Source organism: Centroberyx affinis, unplaced genomic scaffold, assembly GCF_046629955.1.
Source record: "Centroberyx affinis isolate AG114_WGS23_722 - 3 ecotype Tasmania unplaced genomic scaffold, CSIRO-AGI_Caff_v1 ptg002151l_1, whole genome shotgun sequence".
NCBI lineage: Eukaryota > Metazoa > Chordata > Actinopteri > Beryciformes > Berycidae > Centroberyx > Centroberyx affinis.
The window spans coordinates 536,754-546,404 of record NW_027280468.1 but is presented as its reverse complement, the minus strand read 5'-3'; positions in this window follow the sequence as shown (position 1 = coordinate 546,404).

Below are 9,651 nucleotides of genomic sequence, written 5' to 3'. Positions count from 1 at the left end.
AAGTGATATTTAGCCTATTACATAGAACTTTATTTCTATTTGGAGTAGGCTTGTAGATACATGCATTTACAAGTCAAACTTTTCAATACGAATGTACGTATGTAAAATAAGTCAAAATTTATGTGTAACTGGATGCGACATGCTTCTTAGGTGTGTGTGTGTGTGTGTGTGTGTGTTTACACGGCCTACCGGCTTTTCCCTCTGTGTTGAAAACCCCGAGAATGGCCAGAAATGTAATCAATGAAGGTCCATGCCGCCTAACTCTGCTGTAGACTGCTCATGAAGAATAAAAGTCCATACATCCATAATTGATCTCGTGGAAGTGTTGGAAGTGTTCCAAAGTTACAGTCCAGTCTTCTAACTCTCTCTCCCCGAATCCCTCGCAGCAGATGAGACATCAGCGGCATCAGTACTGCATGCATCGGTAAAATGGCGATATGATATAAATGTGTAGATTTCACTTTTCACGCTTCAGTTTAATACAGTGCATGATACCGGTCACTCTGCTCTGGAAAATACTTCTTGGACAAACCGTGGGACAAAATGAGAGCATTGCTGTCCCGGTGTGTAGATAAACGTCAATGGCGGAAAAAACGGAACTTCACGGTCAGAAATTAAATGTTAACATCCTTCCTTGTCTTTCCTGCAATTGGAGGACAGTAGCAGAACCTGGGGGGCTGCCAGACATGGTTGCCAGATCTGACAAATAAGTATAAGTTTGATGTATGATAACGTAAAAACTGTAGACTAAAAAATCTCCAGAAGAAGAAGAAGAAGAAGGAGAAGAAGAAGAAGAAGAAGAAGAAGAAGAAGTATGCAAGATAATAATAGTGTGCTTCGCTTGCAGCAAGCACACTAATGATATAGTCAGCTTATCCAAATGTTATTGCATCATAAACCAGCCATTACACTGAAACTCGGCCTGTGTAGCCAGGCTGATATAAAATAATGGCAGAGTGGAGACATATCCTGTGGCCCTGCAAGGTATCACAAAAGTGGAAGGAGAAAAAATAACTCTGTTAACAATGACATACGATTCTCCTGCCTCTGTGACTGAGCCAGGTTTCTTGCATATTCTCCTTGCTGTCTGGTCCATGTCATTTTCTCTCAAGTGATCAGAAGTCAGAGGGTTGTGGCGTGTGTGTGTGTGTGTGTGTGTGTGTGTGTGTGTGTGTATGTGTGTGTTTTCAGCGCACTGTCATTTTCCTATCCGGGTGCCTTCTCTAGGCCTGCTAAGAGCCTGATGATATCTGAAAGGTGTTTTGCCCCCAAACGTACCTCATGCTCTCTCCTTTAATCCTAATGGCTAAAGACAAGTGGTGGATCATACAGCCATGTGTGAGTTTCATCCTCATCTCTTTTTTTGTTTCCTTTAACCCTTATTTATTCAGGGAAGGGTTACTAAGGATACATGTAACCATAGTGTTCTACAGTTTGTTACTGAGCAGCTCCACCGCAGGCTTACAGAAGAGTATCTCGATGGTAGTTGTAAAAGGAAGGAAGAGCATTACTCATTCACTTTCCCTGAGCAGATTTTTCCAACCAGTCCGGGGATTTGAACTGATAAGTTTCTGGTTACAAGCCCATTTCTCTAACTTTTTTGCCTCGAAACATTTCCAATGTTCAGCTTTGTACATTATTACATATTGTTTGCTGTCTCAGACCATTTATAAATCCGTATTTCAGTTCATTTCCTTGCCATTTTTTCTGGATGCAGTGCTAGGTGTCTTGAGAAAGCCTCAATAAAAAACTATTGTGGTCCTTTGGGGGGTAATTCCCGAAGATCAGGATGACAGCTCCCATTAGACACTGCAAACTAGCCTGGAAGGCTGTTTACAGGTGCCCGTCTTTGGCCTAATCACTCCTGCCATAAAGACAGTGGACTGAGAAGACTGCAGAAAATCCAGCTGATGCTCTTGGGCTCTGCTCCATACCCTGCATTACTTTGAGTTATGTGTTGGGACTATGTCAACATTTTGTTTTATATTTTGATGAAGCTGTGGATATTATGTGTGCCTTTCTTCTGTACTAGCCTGAGGTTTTGGTTCTTAAAGTATCCCACTTACAGCCTGCCACCCAGCAAATACACACAGAAAGGCAAGGCTAAGCTGAAAAAAAGGGGAGGAAAAACACACTTGCCTGTAAATTCCCATCCAAACAACATACTTTAAATTAATCAGTGAACCAAATCTAAACTTCTGTTTTGGTAGTCTGTTGTGATTTAATCCATCTTGACTTTCACATATGGCTGTCTCCACTTTCTGCAGACTTTAAAATGGTAACCATTAATGATGTTGCAGGGCTATGGCTAACAGGCATTAAGAGATAGAGTGGTAGCGTCTATGGGCTGTTATACTATGACATGGAGTTTTCATCCCAATAACATTTGTGTGCTTTTGGGGCCAAGTGTTAAGAATATTGCAGTGATTGCAGCTGTTGGACTGTTTAGAGATATTGAGCATGGCGTGGTGTCGTCTCTCCATCACACAGAAAAGCGAAAGTTATTCCCAAGGTGAAAAGATGTCTGCTACCCTGACAGTTCTGGGTTATGTTTGACTGAAGCCTCATCACAATTTAAACCATCCAACATTTCTTGGACCTTGCGCAGACTAAGGGGCAACTGCATATTGGAGCCGATGTGCTTCCCTTAATATCTTGTTTTCAAGGACAGTTTTCTCATTACCGAAGGCAGGGCCTAAATGCCATCACTCCTCGCAGGACATGAGAGTCAGGCTCGTTTGAATCAATGGTTCATTTTCATAAAGGCTCCCACTGATGTGCAGTCTGAATGAAGCCTGTGACGGCTGCTGTCCGGCAGAGTGCAAGAGATAAAGATTCTCTGTAAATGAACTGTCACACCTGTCAGTTGTGTGGGTGATGCAGGGATGACACTCAATACGAGAGCAAGGGTGCCATGTGGGCTCCTGTGTCCTACATGTAAACACTCCTCTCCATCTCCGCCTGTATGCTCACCCGTTCCCCAACAGAAAATTGGATATTGCTCCTCCTTGTTGGGAATGGTGCTGCCTCCTCTGACAAACTGCCCGGCTGTATGTGGTGAGTCAGCAGCAGGGCCGGTGAAATTAAGACAGAGGGCTGAGGAATGGCTTTCGCTATCCAAAGCCAAACATCTAAACACCTCCAATGTTAAACAATGGTTTAACATTGCTATCAAGCACTTTTCATTCTGAACAATGATGAACTTTGAACACTCATCCTGGCTAATGCTGTTGATAAAGATTTAGTGGACTAATGAGCTGAATTGGCCATCAGTACACTCTTCAGTGGATTACACAGCTATTGGACAGAGAGGGTGAAGAGGCCAGTTTGTCCAACTTCACCACTGCCCTACTATTAACTTGACATATTGGGACTAGCCAATGGACAGTGTAACGTACATATTCTGTATGTGCTCATTCAGCGCTTCATTGAAGCTACATATATCATACTTATGTGGAGTGAAATATTCAAACCCAAGACGCCATTTTTATGGCTGCACCATTACATCAAATCGATAAAATGTAGATGTATTTTCCCTGTAATTCAACATGACATATTTGGTATCTTTGGAAACCTTGGGATCTTGACTAAAATTTTAAATAGAGTTCTGTGAGTTTGAACAAAGCTTGGCCGCACAACACAGGGAAATGCTGGCTCCTATTCACACAAAATAATTTGAAAAAAGATGTGCTAGCGGTTGTGTGTTTACATTTAAGGTCAAGCTGAAACAGAAGGCATGACTTGGCCCATTTTGAGCAGCTCGGGTCTTTGTCATAAAGAAATAATAAAGGTTGTAAATGGTGTGAGATGATTTGCTCGCCCTGTCCGGGATGGAATGAGGAGACAAGACAGGGTTTTAATTAACTTCTTCTCCTCTGCTGCAGATGGAGGACAGAAGAGCAGGATAAATCACTGAGGACAACAGCAATCTGCCTCTTTATTAGTGCGAACACATGCACGCTGTGACAAACTGCACGTCAGCCGCTCAATCATAAAACAAGGCTGAAAAGACAATCACAATTTAAGCAAAGACATTTGTTTTACTTTTCCCCCCAACCCTTGACATTCTTAACAAATGCCTTTCTGACATTCCTGAAGATATGTTGTGGTGAGAATGTTTTATATACATGTTGTATGCACAAAGTATAAGGAACACATTTCTAATACTGAGGTATACAATCCATGTCTCAGTTGTCTCAAGGCTTAAAAATCCATCTCTCCATATCTCCTCCCCTCCATTTACATCTCATCTTCATCAGTGAAATGGATATAATAGGTAAGATCAATAAGGGATCATGGCTTTTCCCTGGTAAGACTATCTCATTGGGTTTTTCCATACACTCACTATATGACACAACATATCAAATATCTATGCATAGTGTTTTGTACACAAAGATGTCACAGATTATTAGTCAATAAGTGAAGGAAAAATGTTGCTATAATTAATCCGTCAGAATACTGAGTGTGTCTCTGTGTGGTGGCTTGAATGTCAATTGAGGGAAGATGCAACACGATTAACATGAGAGGTTAATTGCTTTTGGCAGGATGTTACATAGCTGCTCTCTTCTATAATGCGACACCTTAACAGTAGACACATGCAGAAGACAGTCCCTGAACATCGTCCCATCAATATGCAATCAATGGAGAGTAATTACATGCCAACAAGGAGTGGATATTATTGATTTAACCTGTTAGTGAAAAGTCATTCTGGGCACCACAGGCCAGGATAAACAGGATAAACAGCTTCAAATTTAACTTGGCAGAGACACAAAGTGAGGGGACCAGGTAAAATTGTTGACAATAAAAGTAAGTGAGGGATTGACTGAATGAGTGAGTGTGTGAGTGAGTGATTGAACACCCCTTTGGTTAATTAGGCTGTGTAAGACACAATGGCTTAACGGGACATTTCCCTACATACTTGATGATCACGGGTCTATTAGGCCTATCAATTACAGAATTATACTCTATAACATGAGTCAGGTACTGTGAAATTACTAAGCTTATTATTACTTTCAAGAATAGATACTTTTAATGTCTGTTGTCGCCCATGTAAAATAATACAAATGAATAATACACTGATTGTAGTTCCTGCCATTCAACCCGCCCATTCTAAAATCTGTAGGTGTGCTGTGATATTATAATTTGAACGGGGTAAAATAAATGCTTTTCCTCCAGTGATTACTCAAACCCATGTCTCCCTCTGTGGCCTACTCAGAATGAATTACTGTGGTCACAGTCTGGCCAATACCCTGACCTCTGAATATCATTGCTCATGACATTACACCAACACACGCACACACACACACATACATAGAAATACATAACCACAGGAAGCCTCTCGCACCCATTTACCCACTCAAAAATACAGACATATATATATAGCTACAAATGCACACACACACACACAAACAGTACAGACTCTCAAAGTACAGTTTATGTATTTATATTATATATTAGCCACACCTTACATTCTCCACTGTTCTCCTTGTTGATTTTACATATTGCTGTTGTGTGGTGAAAACCTTACATCTCCAAAATGTGAACTTTTCAGGAACTAAGAAAGGCAACCTTGTTTTTAGCTTGACCACCATGTGGTTTTCAGTTTATCCAGTGGGGTTTAAAGGAGTTTCATAAAACCAAGGGTCGTAGAACTCAACCCTGAGAGGAGCATGTAATCCTTCAATTTAAGCTGAAACATGAAAATCACCAAAATTGGAGTTACGAGGTTTTCACCCGACTGAGGCGATATGATGAAGAAAGACCACCGCCTCCAGTCTTGCTGCCCAAAGCCACAAAAAATGAATTACAGTGTGTACTGGACTGGAACCTTGGCCTTTCCAGAGCAACCAATACATTAACAAAGTCTGTGACCTGACGGCAGGTTCAGGCAGATTGTTAGAGAATTTATTGCACCCAATTTCCATATTAGACACAGTGAATTTAGGAATTTGTTAACTTACGTATGCTTTGAGACATACAGGCTGCCCTTTCACCAGAAGGGTCAGTTATCCAGTTTGTTGTGCTGCTTGAACATGTAAGAATTCAGTCTTTAACTGGACTACACTGTGTGGACACATACTGTAGTAGACTTTAAACTGGTCTCTTTAACAGCCAGACCAGGAAATAGCAAATTCTTGCCTTATTGGTTCAATCGTTTATTTAATTTATTCATTTTTTTCTACCTGCTTAATCATTTTTGGGGTTGCTGGATTTGTCTTAATGTTTTGCTTCTGTTACGGGCCTTATGGAGCCAGTAACAGAAGCCAGACAAGATACTTGGTGAATACCTTCCCTAGTCATTGTAATGCACCACCTACTATATATCACTCTTCTGGGAATCTACCAGGCATGTTAGGTAAATGCACACCAGGTGCTCTGTTAATCGCAAAGGTCCAATCATCATTTTAGAAATTGCTATTCCAATTAATGCTTCAGCAACAAGGGGGACCAGTGGGTAATGAAATGTCAGAAAGGGTCAAAGTTTGCCTGCTGGTATCTGAATAATTCATGTTCTACAACCAGTGTCCAATGCAGTACCATTTCCCTTGGCCCCCTGTCAATATAGTTAAGTCTAATCTACTCTGCCCTGTGATTTACTGACTGATATTGGAAACAACTGATCATAAAATATTCATAGGAAAAAGGACAGTGCTGGTTATGAACAATGGCTGAGTGAGTCAAAACAAACGGGGACACATTTTTTATGTTCTAAAACATCAAATGTGAAACAAAAACTTTTGTATTACGAAACTATATGTACAGGTGAAATTGTAAGTAAGTAAAACGTAAAATTAGCTGAATCCCACCGAAAAACAGCAACTCTAACTCTGTCAGTGTCGGCAAGTGACTGCACTGCTAGGCATGAGAAAACATTAGGGGTGCAATAGTGACAGTTCTTTCAATAAGGCTGGTCTGTTTGCATAGATGTCATAACCATTTCTACATATTCATCCCTCAGAGGTAAACACAATATTGTAGCAATTTTCCAAAAATGCAATCTTCCTACATTTCAGCACAAAGACGAACTAGCGTGCCGTGTGAAACTTGCAAGAACACACTTGTCACTCTATGATGATAAAAGAAACCATAACTACTGTAATTTCCCAAATTACATCTTTATATAAAAACCTTTTCGGGACATTTCAAAGAGATGCATGCTGACAGACATTGCAGCAAAGCTTGACCCACAATAAGAACTCAAGGCACTGTGGCTAAAAATCCTGTTTTCAGGGTCACTATGCGCATTTGCAATCCTCTGCTCAATCCAGTGACCGAATTTGAAAAAGAAGTCGACTGGATGTCACTGAGGTGTATTAGTAAATTAGGCACTGAGCACTGAACCAGGACCAATAGTGTTACAGTGAGTAGCTCTCTGCTCTCTGTTGAGGAATACTGATTTGGAGAGGAGCAGTCAAAGGACAGGTTATCCCTGTTGAGGAGCAGGCCTCATGACGGTCAGCTGCACCTGATTCTGTCCTGATAACAGGCTTACTCAACTAGATTGGCTTTTAAAGTTTGGTATGCTGCATGAATCCCACCCCATCTGTCTAGTTGAATTTAAGGACTTTCTTATCTTCTTGTGTCTTGAGGTGCTTTCTGCCCTCTTCCTGGTGTTGAACCCATCTGACTCTCAACCTTGAGGTCAAATCACTAATCACATTATATTTATGCAGAGTAGGTATATTGTCTAGCTAAAATAGTGCCATTTGTTGTATTCAACAAAATCATATGCCAATATTTTGGAATATAAACATAATAGATGTTCAATGCACTGTAGCACAGTAACCACATTTAGAGTTACAAATCTGGATGACCAGAAACCAGTACCATGTAGTATGATTAACAGCAGATATGATACATTCACATATCCAATGGTCCTTTGTCTATTGCTCTAATATTAAGGCAACACTACCCCCTGGTGGGCACCAGGCACTACTACAGACATGGTTTGCTACAGATGTACACCACATCTAAGGTTCCTGTTGGGGAAAATGGGACCTTTTTTGTCCTTTGATGTTATTTTACTGGCTTCTTATGAGAACAGCATATTTTCACAACCCAATATGTATATGGCAGTGGGCAAGTGGCAGTTGGCCTGAGCAGCCACTAAAATACATTTCTGTTGTATTATTACATTTATTCTCATGAAGAAGTTATTTAATGCATGGGACAAAGATCTTCTCTAAAACATGATTTCCAATGTAGTGACCTTAGACAGTTCAATAAATATTTGTGAACATAATCCTCTCTTTCACAAAGCAGGGAACCAGAGAACCCTGCTAATCTGTGATGTCATCGAGAGACAAAACCTGGAGCTGCTCCATTGTAAATAAATTGGTCTCTTCCATTGTGAAGTCATATAATATTTGTTTGAGCTTTTACATACTTATCTTTGTGTCACTGTTGTCATCACTGTTATGAAGCAGAAGATATGCTAATATCCTTATAAAATCTTCCTGGATACTGTCACTATGCAAAGAATGTTGATCTCCTATTCGTTGTCAATGGGGCAGTTCCAGAATTTGTCTACTGATGACATCTTTGGTGAAGACTAATTCATCAACCTGAACTGTGGCAGAACATGGGAATTGCCATTTTCCAAATTCTCTTAGGATAAATTTTCCTTTTGAACCTGTGCCCAACTCCTATCTCAGGTCCCTGTTTTGTTCACAACCCTTTCTGTAAGCGGTAACAACATGAATGGCTTTCTCCTTTCGCCTGTTTATATATTAAAACATCCAAGCTGTAGACAAGCCTACATATGAGTTGTCTATTCTCTCCCAAATGTTTGAGTCTGAGACTGTAAAGACAATAAAACAAATTTGCCCAGATAACATGAATTCAGCCGACGTAAGGTTATGTGTTTTTGATAGCAAGGTGGGATTCTTTCTTGCTTTGGCCAGATAGTAGGCTACATTAGGTTGGGTTAGTTGCTACAGTAAAACTAGTTTGCACATTTTCCACACCAAAGCCAGCTATCCCAGCTAGTGTAAATTTGAAAATGAGAGAGAGAGAGAGAGGGAATTTTTATAGTGGATTGATTTTTACAGTGGATTGATTTTCCACCTCTTCCCCACTCTCCTGCCTCTGCAGGAGCAAGGGTCTAGGAATACAATACAACTTAATGTGAAGACTGGACTTTTATCTCTAGACAGATATCAAACAACAACAACAGACAAACTTAAACTAATAGGACATTCCAATTAAAATCAACCAAATGATAGGCCTACTTTAAGATGGCTACCTCATAATATTTTATCATGCTATTGTTGTTGTAGTTGTTGAAATGAGCTTTAAGACTCAGAAAGCTGATTCATTACCATGACAAAAATCTCAGATGGCACAACACCCCAGTGGCAGTTATGTTAAATATTCCAACTTTGATCAGTGAGCTTCAATCAGTGTGCACCAAGTACCAAAGATTTCACAGTGGAATGACGTTCCTTCTCTTCCTCTGTCTAAGTAGGCTACCTGTGAAAGTGTTAGGATTATAATTGAATACAATGAGAGATGGAGATCGGCTTTTTAGCAGACTGTTCAGGTACTCAAAGAACTGGAATGAATAGAACGGGCCTTCCAATTAAAAGCAACCAAACAGGCTTATTTACGATTAGAAGGAATTTAATGATCCTGTGGGAAAACTGGGAAGAT